We start from the raw sequence: 24523 nt of genomic DNA, 5'->3' as shown, positions 1-24523 counted from the left end.
CCTTCCTAGTTGCCTTTAGTCTGCAAGCTTGGTTGAAACCTATATGAGGGGCTACCAAGAAAGAACAAAAAGAAAAAACTACACTGGGTGGAGCTTTCAAAGTACCCATTTTTCCCCCACTAGGTAAGCATAGAGCAACTCTCTGAGTTAGTGCACTCAGTGGCATCACCTGGGAAGGTCCTCTCTGGTCACAGTGAATTTTTTCGTAAGAGCAGTTTCACTTAAATCTTGTTCATTGTGATGGCCAATTTAAGAGAATAGTGTGCAGCTGTGAAATTTTGTTTCCTGCTCAGGAAAAATGCCCCAGAAACTGATGTGATGTTGAACACAGCTTATGAGGACAGCACTACGGGAAAAACGCGAGTGTACGAGTGGTTTTCTCTTTTCAAAAAAGGTGAAATGTTAATTGAAATTTCAATTGAAATGTCAATTGAAAACGTCCTTCTGGACATCCATCAACTTCCCAGATGGATGAAAATGTTGACAAAACTCATGTACTTGTGCTCGAAGACCAATGGCAGACCTTTGAAGAGATGGGGAAGTTATCTGGACTATCTTGGAGCTCAGTTCAGTGAATTTTAACGGAAGATTTAGGAATGAGAAGGGTCATTGTGAAATTTGTGCCTCAGGTTCTGACTGACCAGGAAAATAAGCCTCAAGTGGAAATACTTCATGCTTTGAAAGAACAGTTCTGAAATGACCCAGGTTTTTCCCCAAGGCCATTACTGGTGACAAGGCATGGTGCTATCTTACAACTCCAAAAGCAAACATCAATCAAGATGGTGGAAGACACCATCATCACCTTGCCCCTGAAAAAGCTGGTCAAGTGAAATCAAAGATCAAGACGATGGCTCTTGTTTTGTTTTGTTTTATGTGAGTGGGATAGTGCATTTGGAGTTTGTTCCACTGGGTCAGACTATAAATCAATTTTTCTATTTAGAGGTTCTGAAAAGATTGCACAACAGTGTGCAACAAAATAGGCTTGATTTTTGGCAGACGGGGGACTGGTTTTGTTACCACAACAATTCACCTACTCACACAACCATGTCAGTGTGCCCGTTTTTGGCAAAAAAAAATCAGCATGCCTCTCTTGCCCCACACACCTGACTCACCTGACCTTGCTCTGTGCAACTTCTTTTTGTTTCCAAGAGTGAAAAGGGACATAAAAGAACAGTGATGTAATGACATAGAAAAGGTGAATAAAAAAACAAAGGAGGTGCCATTAGCCATCCAAACAGATGAGTTTGAAAAATATTTCCAAGAATGGAATTGCATAATTGACAAATGTATTAATTGTAATGGAAAGTATTTTGAAGGTGATGGAGTTTGGGATATAAAAAGACTTTCCCCCAGTTTTGTCTCCCCCCCAAAATATGCCAAACAATAGAGGCTGTTTGCCAGCCCATGGTGGGAGTTCAGATGCTTAGAGATATTCTCTCTGAAGGTATTCAGACATCAGACTACTGTCTGGTCCACTGTAGGTGGGGCTCATACCCTACTGATAAGGATAGTAATTGTTTCCATGGAGAGCTAGAGAAGTGGTCAAACCTGCTCAGTGATATCCCAAAGCTAGGCTGCCATCCTGAATCTAGGATCTGCCCATCTTGTCACATGTGTGCCCCCAACCCCTTTATTGCACATATACCCCTAGATTGTCCCCCTCTCATCACTGTATTGCCTATAGCACAACCCCTTCCTGTGACATATGTCCTTACCTGTAATTAGGGAGCTTGCACACCTCCAAAAGAAATATAAGCCTTGGTTAGTAATAAACTGCTTGCTTATTCCTGCTCTCTCTCCCCTGCCCTGTACCACCAAGAGGAGCTGAGGTGAGCATGCTACCATGAAATGTGTCAGACTTCATTTCAATCTCTCTTCTGTCTTTCATATTCTCTATGACTTTACTATAATCTTTACTTATTATTGCTATACAATTACGCCAACTGTACCCGTGATGATTTGTTAGGAGCTGGCTTCCATGGCAATATGGTTGTTTTGTAAAAAATTTAAATAAATATATAGCTTTGAAAACAAAATTCTGATTTGGGGGGTTGAGGTAGTTAGTTTTTTGTGCCAACCTGGCTCATAAACACATGTGGGGTTAATTGAAGTGCGGGGAGATAAATGGCTCAGTGGTGAGATAAAGGGCTCAGTGAGACTCGCCTTTTGAGTTTTCGGGTCTCTTGCTTTATGAGGGTCAGACCACGGTACAGTGCCTTAGCCAGTTCCCTGCTTCAGCTGGTAAGACTGACTTCCTGCAAGACATCCCCAAGGAGAAGCCACATGGACCTACCCTGATGCAGCCCTGGGTGCTGGAGCAGCTGTGTGGAGACTCCTGCCAGCGCTGAGATGCTTACACATTCACTGACTCAGCTCTCCTCCTGCAGTCGGCCTCATTGTGTGTGTTTTGCGAGATGGAGGAGGACTTTGTGGATTGGTGTTGGACATATGGACTAATGTGGGACTTGTGGACTTGGGCAACACTGGGTTGGGATGTTTTGTTGATGTGCACTTACCCTTTATATAAAACTCTCTCTTATACATGAGTTTCTGTGAATTTGTTTCTCTAATGTACCCAGACTAACACAGGGGAAAGGAGCACTCCTTGTATATAGAAAAACATATGAGTTGGAATAACTCTGACAATGGGTTTTTGTCACCCTTTCCTTGAGCTGGTAACCACAAAGTCAGCAGTTTGAAAACACCAGCCACTCCGCAGGAGAAAGATGAGGCTTTCTACTTTTGTAAACAGTTACCATCTCGAAAGTTCACAGGGACAATTCTACCCTGTCCTAGAGGGTCGTTATGAGTCAGCAGCAACTCAATGGCACTGAGTTTTTTATTTGGTAGCTGGGCTTTCTTTAAATACCTGTGGTACATATTCACTCTAGAAATTCAAAACCAAGCATTGGTTGTGCTGGAACAAAACATTAGCTAGTATCATATTTGTTTCTAGATGCATCAGTATTCTGATTCAAAGAACATTAAGGTTTCACTACTCTGCCTTCTATATATGACCCATGAAAAACGTATGGATCACAACCCATGACAGTTTGATCTGCAACTGGTCAATAAGATGGTGCCAGACTAAGCAGCATTTCATTCTTCATATGGGAGGTCACCATGAGTATGGGGACTGACTTGAGGGCAGCTAAAGCCACAATGCGTGTGATTATTCTATCATGAAACCAGTTTTAACTCTGAAAAAAGGCATTGCTATGAGTTGTCCACTCTCTCCCTAAAAATGGGACCATGAGTGCATGCAAATAATGTTTCCCTCCAATTTCTTGGAGCTGATAACAAGCATAATAAAATAGCAAACGCAGCCAGAAGAAGGGCTCTATAGGTTTAATGTATTATGTGGACATCTAAATAGAAAACGCCAACAATGACCATTATTTAAGGATTTCATTGCACTGTTAGCTCTCCTGACACAAACTTCCTCTTAAGACGAATGAAAGGTCAGAAATTGTAAAAGGACTTGTCCAGAAGCACATGAAAGAAAATTCAGGGTTATGAGTGAAAACAAGTCGCCATTCCCCTCACCAGTCCCAGTTCGTGTGCTACGGAGACAGAACTCATGCACGGCTTTTCCATCTAGACTAGTTAGTTTGCTCAGAGAATGCAGAGAAAATACATTCAACACAATCAAAGTAGCACTTGTGAGGGGTAATTGCCCAGTCCCGCCCTCAATGATTTCTGCTCATTGTGGACAGGGAAATGCACCTGGTTCCAAGATCACACTCACATACTCTGAGTGTCCTGTACTGAAAAGAGGGAGACTGCACACAGAGTCAAACATGCATCCTTTGTAGCCCTAGTGTTATCGTGCGTTATACCTGGGCTGCGAATAGCAAGGTCAGCAGTTCAAAACCATCAGTAACTCCACAGGAAAAGTTGAGGCGTTCTACTCCTATAAAGATTTACAGGCTCAGAAACCCACAGAAAAATGTGAGTACCATTTGAGGTCACGAATGATTAAACCAGACCGTGAAGGGTATCTAAGCAACTGGTTGTCAGGTGGAGGGTTGCTATAGTCAGCATTGACTCAATAGCAGTGATTTTGGTTTCTTTTGTTTGGTTGTAGCATAGTTACCTTCTGACTAGTTCCCTTGAAAGATGTCATTCCTTTACCCCTTACACGAGGGGGCTTCAAAAAGTTCATGGAAAGATTTCATGTCTTCTCATTCCATTTTCCCACAGATTGAATTCCTGCAAACTGATAAGACAAGTCCTATCACCTCTTTTACTGACAAAATGTTTCTCCACCAAATACCAAGGTGTCCCTCAAATCCAATGTTATTTATTATGAAGTCCCTTCATGCAACAGTGTTTCTTAAAGAGGAAAAGATCATGGAAAGAAGGCGTGCTCTCCTGATGGGACATCAGAAGCATCTACCAAAGGAGGGAGACTTTCCTCTCATTCTGAAGGAATTTGAGATACCTTCTGTATTAGTCTAGGTACTTTGGAGAAACAAATCCACAGCAACTCACGTATAAGAGAGAGTTTTATGCAAAGAAAATGTGCATCACGAAAACATCCCAACCCAATGCTGCCCAAGCCCACAAGTCCAACATTAACCCATACCCAACACCAGTCCACAAAGTCCTCCACCTCACAAAACAAGGGCAATAATGCCGACTGCAGGAGGAAAGCTGAGTCAGTGAACGTGTAAGCATCTCAGCACTGGCAGGGGTCTCCACACGGGTGCTCCAGCACCCAGGGCTGCATCGGGATAGATCCATGTGGCTTCTCCTTGGGGATGTCTTGTAGGAAATCCATCTTGCAAGCTGAAGCAGGGAACTGCTAAGGCAGCTGCACCCGATGCAACCATCACAAAACAAGAGACCCGAGAACTAGAAAGGTGAGGCTTCACCACCCATTTATCCCTCCGCCTTTCAACCAGCACCACATGTGATTATCGGCCAGGCTGACACAATTAACTAACTCACCTTCCTAAGGACTACCTCCACCTTCTCCCCTAGCCTCTTTTGTTGAGAATCACCCTACTGCAGATACTATTAATGATGGGACGAAAATCTTGGCACAACTACAATGATACAATAATGACTGCTTTAGAGACTTTTCATTCCACTTCAAATAATCTGAGATTTTTGACCCCCCAAAACTAAAACTTTGCTGGGTGGGATGTGACTGATCAAAAATGTGAGTACTGCCTGAGGTCAAGAGTTTTTAAGCAAGATCATGAAGGATAGCTAAGCAGCTGTTTGTCAGGTAGAGGAAGAGCTGAGAGAATGCAGAGCAACTTACAGCAGCATGGTCAGCACCACAAGAGACCAGTCAGGCTCCCGTCACAGAATCAAGTTCAGAGAAACAATCAGAGTCAGGAGAGGTAAGGGAAAGGTACGCACCAGGCTCTGAATTAGTATAAAGCAGGACAGAACCAGGGATGGGAGGACCAACAGAAAAGCAAGTCTGATGGATGGGATGGGAAGGAAATGCCCAGCTGTTTCAGTAGTGATCGCCCTCTTGAATAGGACTTGTGTCCAACCCTCTGCTCCACTGTCAGCCTTGCTGATTGGAACACTTCCATATCTGTGGTCGATAATTACCCACAGCTGCTCACTGTTTATGTACAGGGCGTTAGGTGAGCCTGCTCAGCATCCTAAGAAGGTCATTTTATGGAAGAAAAAGAGACCCCGTACCTATTTTATTTTGATCTGCTGTATGAATTAACTACAAACAGTGTATTGTTTAGGACCAATTTTTATAGAAAAAACTTAGCTTTTCTCTATATCAAATTTAATCTGAATTTTAGAGGACGCTGCCTTGTTGATGTAGAGATTGGGTTCATGTCTCCAACTCTATGTAAGCATCTTTCTGTGGATTCCAGGGCAAAAAAAAAAAAAAATCCAAGCTAACTATTTCTTTCTGATGCCCTCAGTCAGCAAACCTTACCGGTTTTTAGCTTTGCACATATGCAAAGGACGACAAGGTGAAAATGCTTGATTAACAAGCTCCCTCAGACCAGTGAGATGGCTGCCACAAAGGCCTATCACCAGAACGTCATTGCTGTGACATGTCTCAGGAGTGACAGGGTTCAAGAAGAAATGCTTTGACTCTGACCATGCAAGAACAAGTGCAGTGCTAGGTCATATGTCAAAATTGTTCCAATTCGTATTTCACTCTATGAGGCAGATTTCAGACAGAACTTCTTCTCTTGGCGTCTTATCAAGCCATACTGGATTTAGGCCACTTGGAGTTCACCAACGTCTTTGAATACACGTCTTTATCTGAAGAAATATATCTGAATCTCCTAAGTCTCTCCAAACGAAGAAGGAAAAATAAACCACAAACAAACCAACCACAGTAGTCATTAAGTCGATTCTGATACTTGGTGGACCCAACGGTGCTCCACAGGGTTTTCAATGGCTAATTTGTTGAAAGTAGATGGCCAGGACTTTCTTCTGAGGCACCTTAGGATGCGTTCAAATCTCCAGTTTTTAGATCCACAGCTAAGTGTGTTAACTGTTTACACCACCTAGGGACGCTTCCAAAGAAGAAAGTAGGATTCACTTTACTTTCAATTCATTAATGATCAACACTTTGGTCAGAAGAGGCAGGGTAAAATGTGCAACGGTAAATCAAGAGGTATTGCATATTTGGGTCAGACTTCTGCCGTATATTTCTGGCTTCTATTTTGAACTGCAAGGAGCTCCAATGATGCTATGAACCTATTAGCAATTCAAACCACCAGTCACTCTGTAAGAGAGAGATGAGACTGTCTGTTTTCTTAAAAGAGTTAGTCTTGGAAACCCTATGTGAGGTTTCTATGAATCAGAATCAACTCCGTGGCAGTAGGTTTGATTTATAGAGGAGCTCTGGTGTTCCTGTGGGTAAGCATTGGACTGCTAACGTAAATGTCAGAAGTTCAAACCCCTGGCAACTCCCAGGAAGAAAGAGGAAGCTGTTCACTCCAGTGAAGACTTCCAGTCTCTGAAACCCAGTACAGGATCTCTATAAATGGAAATGGGCATCTTGACAGTAGTTTCGGTTTAGGTTTTGGTATCTTGAACTGCAGCAATTAGCACCTTTCATACACTTAATTAAAATGTATATAACTGAGTGAATTCCTGCAAACTGATTTGTCCTGTCTCCTCCTTTACTGACAAAATATGTTCCTCGATGAATCACCAAGACATCATTTAAATCGAGTGTTATTTATAATTAATTCACTACAAAGCAACTTGGCTATTAAGATGATCCTTTCTTTTTACTGCAAAGCCCAGTGGCATAGTGGGTTATGCATTGGGTTGCTAAATGCAAGGTCAACAGATCCAGACCAGCAGCCGCTCCACACGACAAAGATGAGGTTTTCCAATCCCAAAGCTTTACAGCATCAGAAACTCAAAGGGGAAATTCTCCTCTGTCTTACAGTGTTGCTATGAGTCAGAATTAACTTGGTGGCAGTGAGTTTGAGCTTTGTTTTGTTTGTTTGTTTGTTTTTGGTTCTTTTTAATAAAATGACTAATTTGTATTAAGATAAAATGTGGTGCATATTATAATCTGTAAAATCCATAAGGAAAATATTCCGATAAGCTTCAAATCATTCTTTCGGTTAACAGAAAATTGGCATTTCTTTTTCTACTGAGATATTATATTTCTAAGATATTCTATTTCCAATATATTCCACTATTCTATTCCCAGAGTAGAATACAAAGCATTCTAAACATTGTGCTGAATATAAGTTGGGCTTTTTAATTATGTAATGGGTACTTTAGAACTGTCATTATAAACATTCATTGACCGAGGATTGGGTTGAAGTGCTAACTGAAAAGTGTTCTGGTTTCCAACGGATCTAATACCAGCAATTGAATAATTAAAGTTGAATATCTAGAAATAAAGCATATCATCTTAGTTTATAATGGCATCTGACTGACAGTCCCAAGGAGTCTTCCCTCAAATACCTCTAAGATAACAAAAATAGTACATCTCTACCTAAAAGTAGGACTCAAACTCATACTATTGCAAGAATCTAGGAAATATTTTATTAATCATGAAGCTGATTAAGTGCAATTTATAAATACTACCCATATTTGCTTGGCTACTGACAACAGACCAAACCTATCCTTGATAGACAGCAGAAGAAGCTTTATTCTTTTCCTGAATGCTGCCCCCAGCTTGAAATGACAGTTTCTGAACCAGTACGAATCTCAGGCAGCGCTATCAAGAACTAGATGATTGGGCTGTTGGGACATGGTGGATAAGGACAGTATCAGGGCAGATCCTCAGACTCAAAGTTGACTAGATATGATCGATGCAGGAATTATGTAATGTTTTTTAGCCTCCGAGGCAAAATTGATCAGAATCTCCAAGATTTCAAACTGTAAGCTCCTGACAGGAGGTATTTCGTTCTTGTTCTCAGTAGTATCCTCAGCATCTAGCAAAATGTTTGACATATAATACATGTTCAAATAATCTCTTATTAGAATATTGAATGACAGAGTGCATATCAACTTGCTTATATCCCACAATAGGATTCTAATAACTTTTGAAAAGACATTCGACATAAAACATTTTCTAACAATGAAAAATAACTTTGAGGTATAAAACTTCATCCTGGGAAAGTTATTTTGAGAAATTTTTCTATTATTTCTATACAACTAAATCTACCAGGTGGTGTGATTGGCTATATGACCATGGTACATGTCATAAACCTGCCAATATTTGAAAGCTAAGTCTATGTACTTAGGATGACACTTGCTTGGATTCCTTTAATTAAATCAGTAAACAAGGAAATTCCAACCCGATTCTTCCATTTCTATCTCATTTTGTTGAAGATACTCTCATTAAGAATCAACTGAAATTTCCCTGGATCCTCCCTACCTCACTCCATCTACAACCCAATTTTAGAGTGAAAATTTCAGGAAACTGAGAACATCCATGTCAAGAATTTCCCCATTCACCCGATATCGCCCAAACAGCTATGTGAGGGAGGGACTTTGTTAAAAAATGAAGTAAGGGAACCAGTCCATAATAATAAGACCGGGACTATTGTTTCTTAAGAAGTAAGATCAACATCATGTTAAAGATCAATAAAAATGAAAAATTAGCTTTCTTAATGGTGGAGTCTGACTTTTCTTGGGTAACTGATGCTTGTGGAGAGAACCTGGACTGGTGCCGAGTCACCTGCCACTGCCCTCACCCCAACCCCCAATGCTCTGCAGGCAAGGGTTCAGCCCCTCTCTCCTGCAGAGTCCTCCGAGACCTGGGCAAGGGGAGACACCACTAACATCCAGCTGAAACCTTTGGCAGTTGACTTCATAAAACACAAGAGGAAATGGAGCATGGACCCCTTTAATCTGTGAGAAAGCACAGTGTGCCTATAGGAAGAGAGGGAGCAGTAAAGAAGTGTTCTCCACATGAAAGGAACATGTGAAGATTCAGGACACATAATCAGGAGATGAGAGGCAACACAATAAGTTCTTGAACATCCTGAAACTCTTGTTCGTTATAAGAGTATAGCAGTGGAAAGACAAAAGTTGTTTGTTTTTTTTTAATTCCACAGCTTCTGTTCTTGAATTCTATTATGCTTTGAGATACTTGGTGAACTGTTTCTTCTTCTCTCCCCTCCACTTGAGTTCGCTTGATCTCTAAGCCTTTACTCACATTTCAATGTGTGATTTTGGGGTGGGGAGGAGGGAAAATTCCAGAACCCTGTTTTATTCCATCGTTGTCTGAAGAATAGATATACCTTCCTTACAGTTTCCTTGCTATCAGATACAGAGTTAGTTGACTGTGATTCTTTCTAGCTAATAATGCGTAAAGGGCGGGCAGAATCTTTTGGCAATCTTTCCCATGCAAGAAGAAAGGAAATACTCCCAGACACTCTTTTTAACACAGCTCCTTGTGCTACTTCCCTTCAAATAAGGGTGCGAAGTAATAGGAGAGTCAACCCTTTTTGCTAGCTCGTCTTATGACTCATTTAAATGGCCACTTGTAGGGAATTAAAACCAATCACAATTCTTTTAGCTCTTTCCATCCAGTGCTTGAGTATATTTTCTTGCATCTGGGTTGTCTGTGTAACTTGTTCTGACCAGGAGAACACAGCAGAAATGACATTGTTCAACTTCCTAGCTTGGGCCTCCAAAGGCCTTACGCTTTCCACACTTGCCTTCTTGGTATATGATGCCATGTGAACAACTTCATGCTGGTCTCCTTAATGATGAGAAATCATAAGTCCCCCTACAAGCTGCAGAGATGAGCTATGTTGTGGTGTTAAGCATATCTGTAATTTCTTTGATACACATTGCAGCCCACGGTGAAGATTAATCCCATCCCACTTCAGTAAGGGCTGGCCTTTACCCTCATTGCCATCTAGTCCATAGGCTTATAGAGCCCTTCTAGGGCAGAGTAGAACTGTCTCTTTGGGTTTCCAAGGCTTTAAATCTTTCCAGGAATAGACAGCCTCGTCTTTCTCCTGTGTGGCAGCTGGTTCAGTCAAGCGCTGACCTTGTGGTTGGCAGCTCAATGCATAACTACCATGCCTCCAGAGCTCCCACGGGCTGGCCTTACTGACTTTTTATTGACAAATCACATGCAGAGAGAGGGACATTGTGTGACTTCTGAGATTGGATAAGAAAGATAAGTGTTTATCATGTTATCTTTCTTGGAAGTCTTAAGTCTTGGGATTATGTATGAAGAGTTGGCTACCCTAAATCTCCCATGCTTCAGAGAACACACGGAGAGGCCAGATGGAAATAGAGAAGCATTTGAGCTCCCCAGCTCTACCAACAGATGTGAGTGAATGAGCCTTCAGATGATGCCAGTCCCTAGTCTTCAAGCCACTCTAGGCTGACAATCAAGTTTTGTAAGGATTGCTTGATTATAAATAATAAGAGTTGTTACTTTAACCGACTAACTTTTGGGGTGATCGGTTGGGTAGCACAGGTAACAGATACATGGTTACATGTTCTTAGCTCAGTTTGCCATGAGTTGGTGAGTTCCAATTAGGGACATGATTTGACCCCATCAGGATCAATGGGAAAGAAAAAGCTGAGAACAAGAAGCTAGAATCAAGAGGGATGAGAGTTAGAAAGAACCACCTTAGCTACAAAGGGATGCATGTTGCTTAAGGCTGGAGGATCCCGTGGATGGGGAGGAAAGAGCGAACAAACCAGCACATGGAACAAGGTAGGACATGCCAGGAGAAACTACCTGGTAGACACCCATTTATTGGGTCCCATCAGAGACAAAGATCAGGGAAACAATTCCGCATCCTTAAGGAGGGTTTTTACTTTTTCCTATCTTTGAGCCCACCCGAAGGGATTTTTAAAAATAGACATGAGATATACCCGTGAGAAATTGATGCTTGTTGCTTGGACTACGGATGCACAGGGCAGGCAGTTTCAGTGCACTACAGATGAAAAGTACTTCACCTAACACCACGCATATGAATTTGCCCATAACTACTTGACCTGGAAGGAATGCACAGAGTAACTGTGCCAAAAAGAATTGGCAGACTTTCAGCTATTTCAAAAAGCTACATATGGTAATGATTCAGAGGTGCTGAAGGAAGCAGGTCAAGCTACACTGAAGGCATTAGTGAAAAGCAAGACTCCACGAACTGATGGACTATCCATTGAAATGTTTAAAAAACAAACAAACTGGGGCAGCACTGGAAGTAATCACTAGTTTACACCCAGAAAGCTGAACGATATATACTTAGCCAACTGGCTGGAAGAGATCCATTCCAAAGAAAGGAGACTCAACATAATGAGGTGATTACCAAACAAGCTAACCTCATTTGTAAGTAAAACTTTGCTGAAGATATTTGTTAAGCAGTACATTAACAGGGAACTGCCAGAAATTCAAGAATCTGACCTGAAACAAGGAATATCATTGCTGGAGTTAGACTGATCTTAGTTGAAAACAGAGAATACAAAAAATATGTGTATGGCCCTGCCTGATGCTTGCCCTCATAAAGTGACCACTGAATATATGGATGCTACAGCAGAGTATGGTGAAGAAAGCAGACAGTGCCAGCTATCAAGAAGAATAGCATCTGGGGGTCTTCAAGGCTTCTTTTCAAACAAGCAGCCATCTAAGTGAATCATCAACTAAGTTCACATGGAAGAAGCACACCAGCCTGTGTAATCTAAGGATCATAAATAAAATCCATATCCAAAGGAGGGAATGATACCCGAATTTAAATTGTGAACATCCAGTTTGCAGAAAGCTATAGATGCCAATGGAGGGCCAAGATCCATTTGCAGAGGCCCTATATGGATTAAAGGAACACTGGTGGTGTGATGGGCTACAGTTGAGTTGTTAACTGCAAGGTCAGCAGTTCATAACCACCAGCGTCACCATGGGAGAAAGCCAGGGGTTTCTTTTTTTCCCTCTTTTTTTACTGGAATAATTTTTAAAATATTTTATTTTAATAAATCATTTTATTGGGGACTCATACAGCTCTTATACCAATCCATACATCAATTGTATCAAGCACATTTGTACATATGTTGCCATCATCATTTCCAAAACATTTTCTTTCTTTTTTCCCCTCTCTCTCCCACCTTCATGAACCCTTGATAATTTATAAATTATTTTATTTTCATATTTTACACCATCCACTGTCCCCCTTTACCCACCTTTCTGTTGTTTGTCCCCCTGAGTGAGGGGTTGTAGGTCAATCATTGCAATCCGTTCTCCCTTTCTCCCCTTTCTCTCCCCACCTTCCCCCTATGCTTATGGTATCGCTACTCTAATTATTGGTCCTGAGGGGTTTAATCTGTCCTGGATTCCCTGTGTTTCCAGCTCTCATCTGTACCAGTGTACATGCTCTGGTCTAGCTAGATTTGTAAGATAGAACTGGGGTCATTACAGTGGATGGGGTGGAAGCATTAAAGAACTAGAGGAATGTTGTGTGTTTTGTCAGTGTTTTACTGCACCCTAACTGGCTCGTCCCTTCCTTGTGACCCTTACTTAAGGGGATGCCCAATTGTCTACAGATGGGCTTTGGGTCTCCATTTTGACCCCCCTCATTCACAACGAAATGGTTGTTTTGGGTCTTCTGATGCCTGATACCTGATCCCATCGATACCTCATGATCACAAGGTTTGGTGTACTTCTTCCATGCGGACTTTGTTGCTTCCCTGATAGATGGCCGCTTGTTTAACTTCAAGCCTTTAAGACACCAGATGCTACTATATCTTGTAATATCTGGGCACTACCAGCTTCCTCACCACATTAACTTATAAACCCATTTTGTCTTCACGGATCGTGTCAGAAAGGTGAGCGTCCCAGAATGTCAGGTTATTAAAACAAAATGTTCTTGCCTTGGGGGAATACTTGAGTAGAGGCCCAATGTCCATCTGCTACCTTAATATTTAACCTATAAATAGACTTATATCCCTCTCATTATATATTAATATATTTACATATGAACAGGCCTCTGTTTATACCTCTTTAATGACCTTTGCCTCCTAGTTCTTTCCTCTATTTCCTTTTACTTTTCTCCTGTCAGATTCAACCTTCATTAAGCTCTCTGTACTTCCTCTCTGCTACATTGTGCTGGTCAAACCCCACCAGACATTCTATGCCGTCCTAGCCATTAATTTTAGATCTCTTGTTGTTCCCCTGCCCCCGGGTTTGTTGGTTGCCCCCTCCTGTTCCCCCACCTCCTCCTCTATAAGACAGGTCTTTCTACTCCCTTAAAGGGCTACAGACTTAGAAATTCGCAGGCACAGAACAAGGTCGGTGTGACTCAGAATGCACTTGATGGCAGTGAGTGAGCACATGGATTAAGTCTCTGGTGAAGCTCCTCTGACCATGGAAGTTTTATTAGGTTAAAATGTAATACCTTATAATTTTATCTCCCTTTTGACTAATTTTAAAGTTGTTTCATTAAAAGAAAGAAAGAAAGATCCCAAGGGGAAATAAAATACCCATGGATTAAGCCTCCAGTGAATTCCCTCTGGCCATGGACCAGGGATATGAATAGCCTTGCGTCCGTTCAGTGTGCAATGGAAAGTGGATTGTTGCAGAACTAGTTAGGTTAAAATTGAACACCTTAGCCTTTTATCTCCCTTTTGACCAATTTTAAATTTGTCCTAGTTTTTAATATATCCTGCTTTTTTTCTATTGAGGTTTTTCTCTGGTTATTTTGTTATTGTTGGGTTTTGTTATTTTTTTGTCTGGCTGATGTTTTTATTTTCTACTATATGAAATCAGGATAGGTTAAGCTACAGAAACATAAATGGATTAATGGCTTATTGGTATTATGGGAGGGGAGGTTGGAAGGAAATGGAGAGCTAATAACAATGAGTACAAGAAGGAAGGGAACATTCTAGAACTGATTGCAGTGATGATTGTACAACTCTCATGTATGATAGGTGAATTATAAGTCAATAAAACTATTTTTAAAAAATATATAGACCTGTGTTTTATTAACTACACAAAGGCATTTGACTGTGACAAACAATGGACAACACCGCAAAGAATGAGAATTCTGAAACATTTTAATTATGGTCACATGGAACTTGTACATAAACTAAGAGGCAGTCATTCACACAGAACATGGTCTGAAAACTAAGGAAGGTGTACTTCAGGGTTTCATTTCATCATACTAAATCAATCTGTATGCTGAACAAATAATCCGAAAAACCGGACGCTATAAAGACCACAGTGTCAGGATTAAAGGGAGACTCATTAACAACTGATGTGCAGATGATACAACCTTTCTTCTAAAACAAGAAAGACTGATGAGGATTTTTTTTTTTAAATGCACCCCCACGGATGGATAGCGGCTCAAAGGAAAGAAGACAAAAATCCTCATAATTGGACCAATAAACAGCATCATGGCAAAAGGAGAAAAGTTTGATACCGTCCAGGATTTCATTTTACTTGGATCTGCAATCAATGCTCATGGGAGCAACCATCAAGAAAGCAAATGAGACAGCACACCGAGCAAATCCGCTGCACAGGACCTCTGTAAAGTGCTAGAAAGCAAAGATGTCCCTTTGGTGACTAAGGTGCACCTGGCCCAGGCCAAGGTGTTTTCAATCTCCTTATGCGCACGTGGAAGCTGGTTAATGAAGACAGGAGAAGAGTTCATATATTTTGCATTATGGTGTTGGTGGAATATACTGCAAGTACCTGTCTTGAAAAAAGTACAGCCAGAATGCTTCTTAGGAGCAAGGATGACAAGCCTTGGCCTTCCATACTTTGGACAGATTGAACAAGAGCCCAGCCTCATCATGTGGAGGATCTGTCAAGAAGGAAACCCTCGGTTAGCACAGTGGCCAAAAGAATGGGTTCCAACGTAACAGCAATGATGAGGCCTGGGCAGTGTTTCCTTCTGATGTCCCTAGAAATAACCCTAGCATAATTTAGAAAATAAAACACTACTCCTCAGAAATAGAAAACGCTTGGACTCGACTCGGCAAGTACTTTGCATAGGCCAGTGAAATTTCTCAGTCTGGCTAAATCATCCCTGTCTTTTCTGGTTGCGTGTTTTGGAAATGACTTCTTCATTTGGGCATCAGCACCATATTTTGATAGAGGTTTAACTAGGAGAGAACAATGTGCTGTAAGCAGCAGGGATGAAAACAATAATGGAATTGAAGAGATAGATGCTGAACATTTAGTAGGAGTTAAAGGATCATTTGTCTTGTGCCTGTGAATATTTAAACAATCATATTTTCATTCTGTGGGATGTTATAACAGATGATCTATCCATTCACCAATGAGATCATGGAGAAAGAAAGCCGTACCAGAGCATTGCATTCAGAATCTGTTACTATTGGTAACTAAGACTCAAGGGACCTAAACTACAGAAACATTTGCCTCTTTTTGCCCTTCAGGTGGTTGAAACTTTAAGAAAAGAGGCTTATCTTATTTTGTTTTTTTGTTGTTCAAATGTTTCTCAAAAGATCCGTAGGAGGCTTATCTACCCTATTTAGACTATTAAGCTGTTTTCAATAAGAATGTTTGGGATTTATCAAAAAAATAAACTGGAAAACAATTAGAATAACAACTACACCCCCAACCACTTATAAGTTCCCATTCAAAGGTACCATTGTAGATTCTCCCACTTCATGGAAATAATTGCTTATTTTCCATAAGCAATTTAATTGACTTTTTCTCACCCTTTGCACTTGCCAAGGGAATTTGGCTACCTCAGAACATACATTGAGAGAGCTACAGTGGCCAGTAACAGAATATTCAACCCAACCAAAAGAGGAAAGACTTGGCACATGTAGCCGCAAGTTCAGAAGTTCATGCATATCTTGGTTCCGTGGTTCATATGCCTCCAGGACCCTTTTTTCTGTCTTCCAGGTCTCAACTTCCTCTGTGTTGACTCCATCTACAGATGGCCTCTTCCCTCACACCCCCAGAATGAGTGTCACCAACTCTGGAACACCGTCCTCAAATATCATGGGAAAAGATGTCTTTAATTCAGAATTCTTAAGAAATTTCTAGAGGCTCACTCTAATTAGACCATTCTAGGTCTGATTTGCACTCATGTGGCCATCCTTGGGGGTCAAAAAATTATCGGGTATCAATTAGCTTAGCCCTTAATTTAAGTTTCATCCTGTGATAGGCCAGGTTGACCAGAAAAACAAATCCAGAGAAACTCATATATGTATAAGAAAGAGCTTTATGTCAAGAAGTAATTATATTTCAGGAAAACATCCAGCCCAGTCCAACTCAAGTCCATAAGTCTGATACTAGTCCACACGTCCTCTTCAGATTCATGCAGCCACATCACTGATGCAGAGTGCAGGAACATCACAGCCAGTGGGTTGTGCACAGTCTGTGGATCCATTGGTGGTGGTTCTAGCAGGTCTCAGAGTGGCTCGCCAGCAGGAAGGTGAAGGGAGAGAGAGAAGGGGGCCAGCCTCCAGAAAGCCATTTATCTTGGTTGTACCTCCAAAGGCGGTCAGCAAGCTGCAACCTGATTAACACGTTAAACTTCAGCCATATCTTCCTACAGGTGCCAAGTTGGCACAAAAAACCTAACTACCACACATCCCTAGAGCTAGAGTCCTATCCAGACAACATGAGCCAAAATGACTTGAGATGGAGCCCACGGTGTAACTAGGGCCTATGGACAGAGACAGAGAATTGAAGGCCAGGGAAACACACACCAAATGCCTACGACACCCAGCTTTCATGATCAGCACTTCCTAGGCTGAGGTGCCCTTTTGGCCATATTGAACTCTCCACCCCTCTAATTTTCCTTGTTTGATCTCCTCTTTGTACCTTTGCACATGGCGTTTCCTCTATGTGGAATAAAGTTGGGCCTATTGACTGCCTGTTAGGAAAGAGCTTAAATGAACTTATGCTTGGACACGAATACATAATTGCTGCCATTAGACTCCATCTAATGAAACACCCTCGTAGTCTAATGACTCGGGGTCATTAGAAACAAGCATTATTGCTTGTGCAGCCTATCAAACTTGTAAACTCTAGCTCATGTAATGTCATAAATCTATCCTAGCAAAGGAAGAATTGTGGCAGAATGCCTGCTGCAAACAGGTAGTGTTCAGAAGAACCTCACTTGGTAATCAGTAAGCTGGAGGTACTTTGTCCTCTGTTATTTTAGGAATATTTAAGGATTTATCCTCCAGGCCCTTAATCCCTTTCAGACTACTGGGCACCTGACATAGTTGTTAAACCTAGAGAGAAGAAAGTCTCCTTCAAGTACACCAACTGCTGGGAGCTAAGTGGTAAAGTGGAGGGAATAGATTTTCCTTTGTGATTTGTGGGAGTGTGTGCGGAGCATATGCGTGGAGCTAAAAGGAGATGTTCTGAAAAGAACACATTTCATTCAACAAATATTTATCAAGAACTTGCCAAGAAATGCTGGAGCTGAGTGCATAGCCTTGAGATGACATAAGATTTAAAGATCAAGTGCGATAGTCTCTCTCGGGGAAACAGACCCGTGAACCACACACACATTAACCCTCACATTCGCAAATGTGCCCAAGGGTGGCAGAGACCTCACTGAGTGCTACTGCCCCTTCGCACTTCCCTCCTGGAGAAGAAGGGAGCAGCCCTGGGCCTTGCAACATCCTCTTCTATGCGCAGCATCTTCCAGCTGGTGGCCCTCCTCTCCTGCTTCGCGGACGACTCCTGCTAGCGCCTGTGGCTCAGCACCACCCGCACACTTGGCTGCCACTTTCTCTGCTGGTGTGAAAGGCCTGCGAAGTGGAAGAAGGCTCACTGAATAATTTAAAAGCAGCTTCTAACTTCAAGAAGCGAATGCTCCAGTTACCTAAGATAGAATCAGGCCACCCAGCTTTCTGCCCGTGACAGAGGCAGGAGTAGCTGGTGGTGGCTTTAGCTAAAATAGCCCATGAGTCCGCCAAGACACTAACTCCCCACAAAATCGCATGGATCGGGACGTCATTCGGCATTGAGTAGGGAAAAGAAGCTGATTACATTCCTTGATCAGTAGCGGGCCAACAGGCTGAAGTCATTGCTAGCCTGTGCTATGATAACACGCTCATGATTATTTAAGCTTTTACTTTTTTGAAATCAAATATGGACGTTTTATCTACTTCCCTCCTACTGCCACCAACATCTCAGTCATTTCTGTGAACGTCTTTACCAGGGAATTGAAAGAGCACAAATCATGAATACTTTGAGTCCTAAATGTAATCAGAAGCAAGTCTTCTGTGAGAAGGACAGAATGTAGGCAGACTCCCCAAGGAAGTTCTAGTCAGTCAAACCCACCCCCACCCACCCCACCCCCACACAAAAACACAATTTTTTTCTCTACAAATTCCTTCAATTATGAAAGTACTCACAAGATTTCTAGGTGTAACTATGCAAATATGTCAATTTAGTTGAGGCTAAATAAAATATTGAATAGAAGCTAAAGTTAGAGAAAAAATTGAAACAAAATATTCCACGCACAGGGCGCTCTGTATATACCTGCTGTGACATTCAGGCTGCTTACTTTGATTAAACTTGTGGATTAGCGTAGGTAAGTCTCACCTCCTCATTCATCATCCATGCAGGAGCCCCAGCAGGAGCCTAAGCTGGGCTCGCTCGGATGCAGACATGTCAAGGCATGTTTCGAGGACTACCAGGAGGATTGTCCCAAGGGGATTGCTCTATGTGAGAGACAGAGGAACCGCTAGCAAAGAACTGTTCCCCGGGAGGGACTGCTTAGACAAAAAGGTAATGGAAGGACAGTGCTCTAGAGTGGGTGGGACCGTGAGGGAGCCCCAGACTAGATCTGTTTTTGACTTCTGAAGCATTGTTGCTTTTAGTTACTGTCAAGGTGGATCCAACTCACAGCGACCCCATGCACAGCAAAATGAAGTGTTTCCTGGTCCTGTCCTATCTCCACGACCAGTGATGTACTCCGGTCCATTGTTACGGCCAGTGTGCACTCTGGCGGCTCATCATCTAGCTCTGTATACCACAGTATTTTGTAATAATCCGGGGGGTTTTCACTGACGCATTCTCAGCAATACATTGCCAGGCATTTCTTCCTAGTCTTAGTTTGGACACGGCGGAAACCTGAGATGCTGTGGATAGTCTCAGGGGAGCTCATCCCAGTGATTGGCTGGACCTTGACTCTGGGTGTCCGTCCCTTAGTGTGTCCTCCTGCTCAGTCCTCACTGACACAGCTTGAATCTTATATGGCAGTGGCTGAAGTAAAAGAGCAAGCCGAACCCACAGGAGCTCTTGATCCATGAGTTCTGAGAGACACTGAGCACACATTTCCTGGTATCAAGAATTCCTCTAGCACCTTTGGCGACTTTGCCAACCGTAGGAGCTAACTCAGACATGAATGCCTCCACCTTGGCACCAGCAGGCTTGACATGGGTGTCTCTGGGCATCCCGGCAGTGGAAGTGCCTTTGAATGACACCAGCAGTAGCTGCATCTCCCAGGCACATTGGCCACAGAACTGTTGCTTTCAGAATTGGTTATATAAAATACTGTCCTTTTTCGTACAATTGATGAGGGTCGTCTCCCTCTTACAATCATTGGTATCTTTGCCTTTACACTAATATGATCTTATCTTTACCACCTCAGTGCAATTTGTCTTGCTCTGTTTTCTGTTGGGGTTCCCAGCTGTGAAACACAGGAGGAATGGATATATGATAATAATACATAATAATACGTGATATAAGGTGTTGTAGGGAATGCAGGGGTGGGGGAGTGGGTGATGGGAGGGAAGGGGGATTTTAGGAGTGAACAGTGAGTGTGGGAGAGGGGAGGGAGCACTAGAACTGATAGTGACTGCACAGCTCAGTTTGAAAGCGATGTGATCATAGGGGCAATGGGGCAAGGGGGGGGGGAAGCTCTGAGATAGATGTGGTGGTGATTGTACAACTCCCCTTGATGTGATTGAACGATTGAACTGTTCAATTGTATGATATGTAAATTATATGCCAATAAAACTGTTGGGGGGAAAATACTTTGCATGAGAACCAGAGAGGCAGGAAAATAGCTGTAGCCAAGGGATAGGCAGGAGATCTTGTTCCATCGACTAATTGTTCTCTGTTCTTTCCTGATTCTGTTTCTCCAAGGCAGGTTGTATAGAGATGGGCCACATGGGGAAGCACTGCCTGTGATTAGTGAGTGAGTAGGAAGCCCACTTGTCCACAGATACCAAGCTGCTTCTCCAATACAAGCTTTATCAGTAACATTTCCCCGTTTTTATTGGTCCAAAGTGTTGTGTGTGTGTGTGTGCCAATTCAGCATTTGAATGTGTTCACTTCAGTGACACTGACTACACCAATCATAGTGTACATCACAGATATCTATCATCAATTTTTCCATCCCCAGCAACAAAGTCTTAAAGCTCCCTAAGCAATGACTCACTCTTTGACCCTCCTCACCATCCCTGCTCCCTCGTAACTACAACTGTACTTTGATCCCTATCCATTGCCTAGTCTAGATATTTGGTAGAAGTGAAATCATACAATATCTGTCCTTGTGTGACTGGCTTATTTCACTCTGCACAAAATTTTTAGAGTTGGGGGTCTATCTATATCATAGCATGTACCAGAACTTCCTTTCTCTTCATGGCTGAGTAATATGTCATTATATGTATTTATCACAATTCGTTCACCCATTCATCCGGTGATGACCACTTGAGTGCAGACTATTGTGAGTAGTGCTGCAATGGACATTGGTGGACCGGGTCTGCTTGCTTTGCTGCTTTTAAGTGGTTAGACTGCACCCTAAGATAGAAATCTTGTGGGACACAGGAAAAAAGGGAGTCCCATTGAGTTCTGGCTCCCACAAGTTTTACTGGGTAATGGGTGGGTCATAATGGTAGTCCTGTAAAATGATATCACCTTGACTCTATATGATGCCCCTTTGGTCTTATATCTTTATTGTCCAGAACTCAGCAAAGAGAAGTGCTATTTATTGAGCCTCTTGAATACTCATAGGAATCATCACCATTGCTGAATTCTCAGAGATTGGTGTATTCTTTGGCCTTAGTAGACTCCTAAAAAGTGTATTTGAAAAAAAAATAAATAAAATGTATTTGAGTAGTGAATTAGTAACAAAAATGCACAATATTCACCCTCAGGAAATATCAAACATATCTAGTCAAAATATGAAGGATATGGAGTGTAAAGAAGGCATATCCAGAGGGGAAAAAATGGGTGATTGTTACAGAAACTGAATTTTTACCTTAAAGCCGGTATAGCCCAGGAAATAGCAATAAGATCACTTATTGATTCATATTTTCAAATCACATTTTTTTAGCCTTCAACATGTTCCCAGCACATAGAAAAATAATTCTTATCCTTAAAATTCCCTGGTTGGGCAGGCAGAACTATGATGATTAAAATTCAATTTGGCCAATTATTGACTAACAAGGTAAACCACTTGTTATTGTAGCACAGAAAAGATGACAAAAATCCTGGCTGTCTAAAGAGTGAGGGACGTTTACGACATCAATGAAATCACAATATAGAAGAGGGAGAAATCTTGGGATCTTCAGCAAACCTCAACTGGCCATTCCTCTTTAAGTGTCTTAAATAGACCCTTATTCAAATATGCCTGTGATTCATTCATTCAGCAAGTACTGACTGAGAGACTACTGTGTATGCAGAAAGAACTACCCTAGGGTAGAAGGTGGATGCAAGTAAGTGTAACAGGAAAAGAATCATGTCACCTGGGGCTAGATATAAAAGGAGAATATATGCCTTCCCTGGCTGTTGCCTCTGGACCCAGTTCTCACTCCAAAGCTCTTTTCAAAATAGTTTCCTTTCTACAGGGATTCCTGCAGAAAGGGGAAAACAGGTAATTTGAGCTTTGACCCAAGCTTGAACCTATGATCTTGGAAATCTTAATGAAAAGTATCAAATGTTTAAAAAAAATAATCTCATCTAAAACTTAGGAGCAATTCTTTGTGTTACAGGTGTTAGAAGATAAAATTACAGTTGTGCAAGACATTCATTTGCTCTGAGAAACTCAGTTGTCATGGAAATGGCCACTTAACTTCATAGGTAGAGACAGGCAGAGATGTTTATGCCCCATGACTTTTTCTCCCTGGCTATAGTTAACAAGACAAAGAGTAGTCCACGAAGACGGACCAACCTTTTTTCAGAATTAAGAACTAGAACTAAACTGTTGCTGTTCATTGCCACCAAGTAGGTTTCTGGCTTGAGGTTAGCATGTACCCATAAAGAATCCCTGCCTGGTCTTGTACCACCGCAGTGCTTGGTTGTAGATCAGACCATTGCAATCAGACGACATTTACGAACTCATTTTTGAAGGTAGATAACCATTTCTTTCTTCCTTAGTCTGGAATCTCTGTGGGAACTTGTTCAGTGTTGTACCAACATGAATGACACTTAAAAACTGCTGCTGTCTCCCTGAATATAAATAGTATAAACTTGTACACTATGTCTCTTCCCCTTGTGCATGGAGGAACAGAAACCAGATGATGGGGAGATAAATAAGACATCAGAAACATGGTAAAAAGAAATGTGTAGGTGCTGCCATGACTGCTGGTATAAGATGGCTTAACCTCCTGCCCTCTGATCCTGATGCCCTAAAATAATCGCACACACAAGCACACACATCTACTTTTATCCTAGTTTAGAGCGGGATTCTGTTACTTGCCACCAAATGAGCCTTAGACTAAAAATTTAATAAAGCAAAAGCCCTTTATTTTTGTGGGATGTGTGGGATAGTAAATTTGATAGACTTTCGTGGTCCTTTAAAGTCTATATTGGAAGTTGTTATTTATTAACTGCCATCAAATGGATTCTGACTGATAGCGACTGTATGTACAACAGAACAAAGCACTACCCAGTCCTGAGCCGTCCTCACAATTGTTCCTGTGTTTGAACCTATTGTTGAAGCCACTGTGTCAGTCCACCTCACAGGGCCCTCCTCCTTCTCACTGCCCCTCCGCTTTACCAAACGTGATGTCCTTTTCCTGGGACTGATCGCTCCTGATAACATGTCCAAAGTAGGTGAGACCAAGTCTAGCCATCCTTGCTTCTAAGAAGCATACTGGTGGTACTTCTTCCAAGAAACATTTGTTTGTTATTTTGGCAGTCCATAGTACTTTTAATTATCTTTTTCAGCACCAAATTTCAAACATATTTACTCTTCTTTGGCCTTCCTTATTCAATGTCCAACATGTATATGAGGCAATTAAAAACACCATGGCTTGGGTCAGTCCTCAAAGTGAGATCATTGCTTGTCAACACTTGAAAGAGGTCTTGTATCTTGTGCAGCAGATTTGCCCAAATGCAATGCATCATTTGATCACTTAACTCCTGCTTCCATGAGCACGGATTATGTATCCAAGCAAAATTAAATCCTCTATGTAAATCTTTTCTTTACTTATTATATTGGTCCCACGGTGAGAATATTTGCTTTCTTGACCTTGGATTGCAAACCATACTGATGGCTGCAGTCCTTGATCTTCATCAACAAGTAGTTCAAGTCCTCCTTGCTGTCAGCAAACAAAGTTGTGTCATCTACATGTCCTAGGTTCTTAATAAGCCTTTCTCCAATCTTGGTGTATATTGTGAGAGACACTAAATATGAACCTAGACATGTCATTAAACCAATCATTGCTTGTTCTTAGAAGATGCAATTGCTTGCAGGAGTTGCAGAAGATGCAGTCGACTATTGAAACCACAAAGATGATAGCAGTGACATACAGGCATGGGTGTTACCTAGAACAAAAAGAAAAAAAAACACAAACAAAATTTGAATTTGGCAATGCTTTCTATAGACCAGAATGACTGTGTCCCTTTTGTGATGCTATTGTAACCTGAAATGGGAAAAAAATTAACTGATGTTCTGATGAAAGGACTGTGCTTCTGTGGATAAAGGCCATCTTATATAGGTTGGGAGTTATTTTTTTCCCCTAAAGGACATAGAAATTCCCAGAACATTGAGTTAGGTAGCTCTAGCAGAGCCCAAAAGAAAAGAATCATTGGCCCCTCCCCGAGGAGAAGTTATTTCAAAGGATGGCACTGAATCTGCAGCTCCGGGAGAAGGATATATCTGACCAGAGCACACAGGAGCAGATGACGGGGGAGGAGGAGAGACTG

Source organism: Echinops telfairi, unplaced genomic scaffold, assembly GCF_000313985.2.
Source record: "Echinops telfairi isolate 266 unplaced genomic scaffold, ASM31398v2 ScPeMD7_7424;HRSCAF=8462, whole genome shotgun sequence".
NCBI classification, from domain to species: domain Eukaryota; kingdom Metazoa; phylum Chordata; class Mammalia; order Afrosoricida; family Tenrecidae; genus Echinops; species Echinops telfairi.
The sequence above is the reverse complement of the archived record's forward strand: the minus strand, read 5'-3'. Positions refer to the sequence as shown.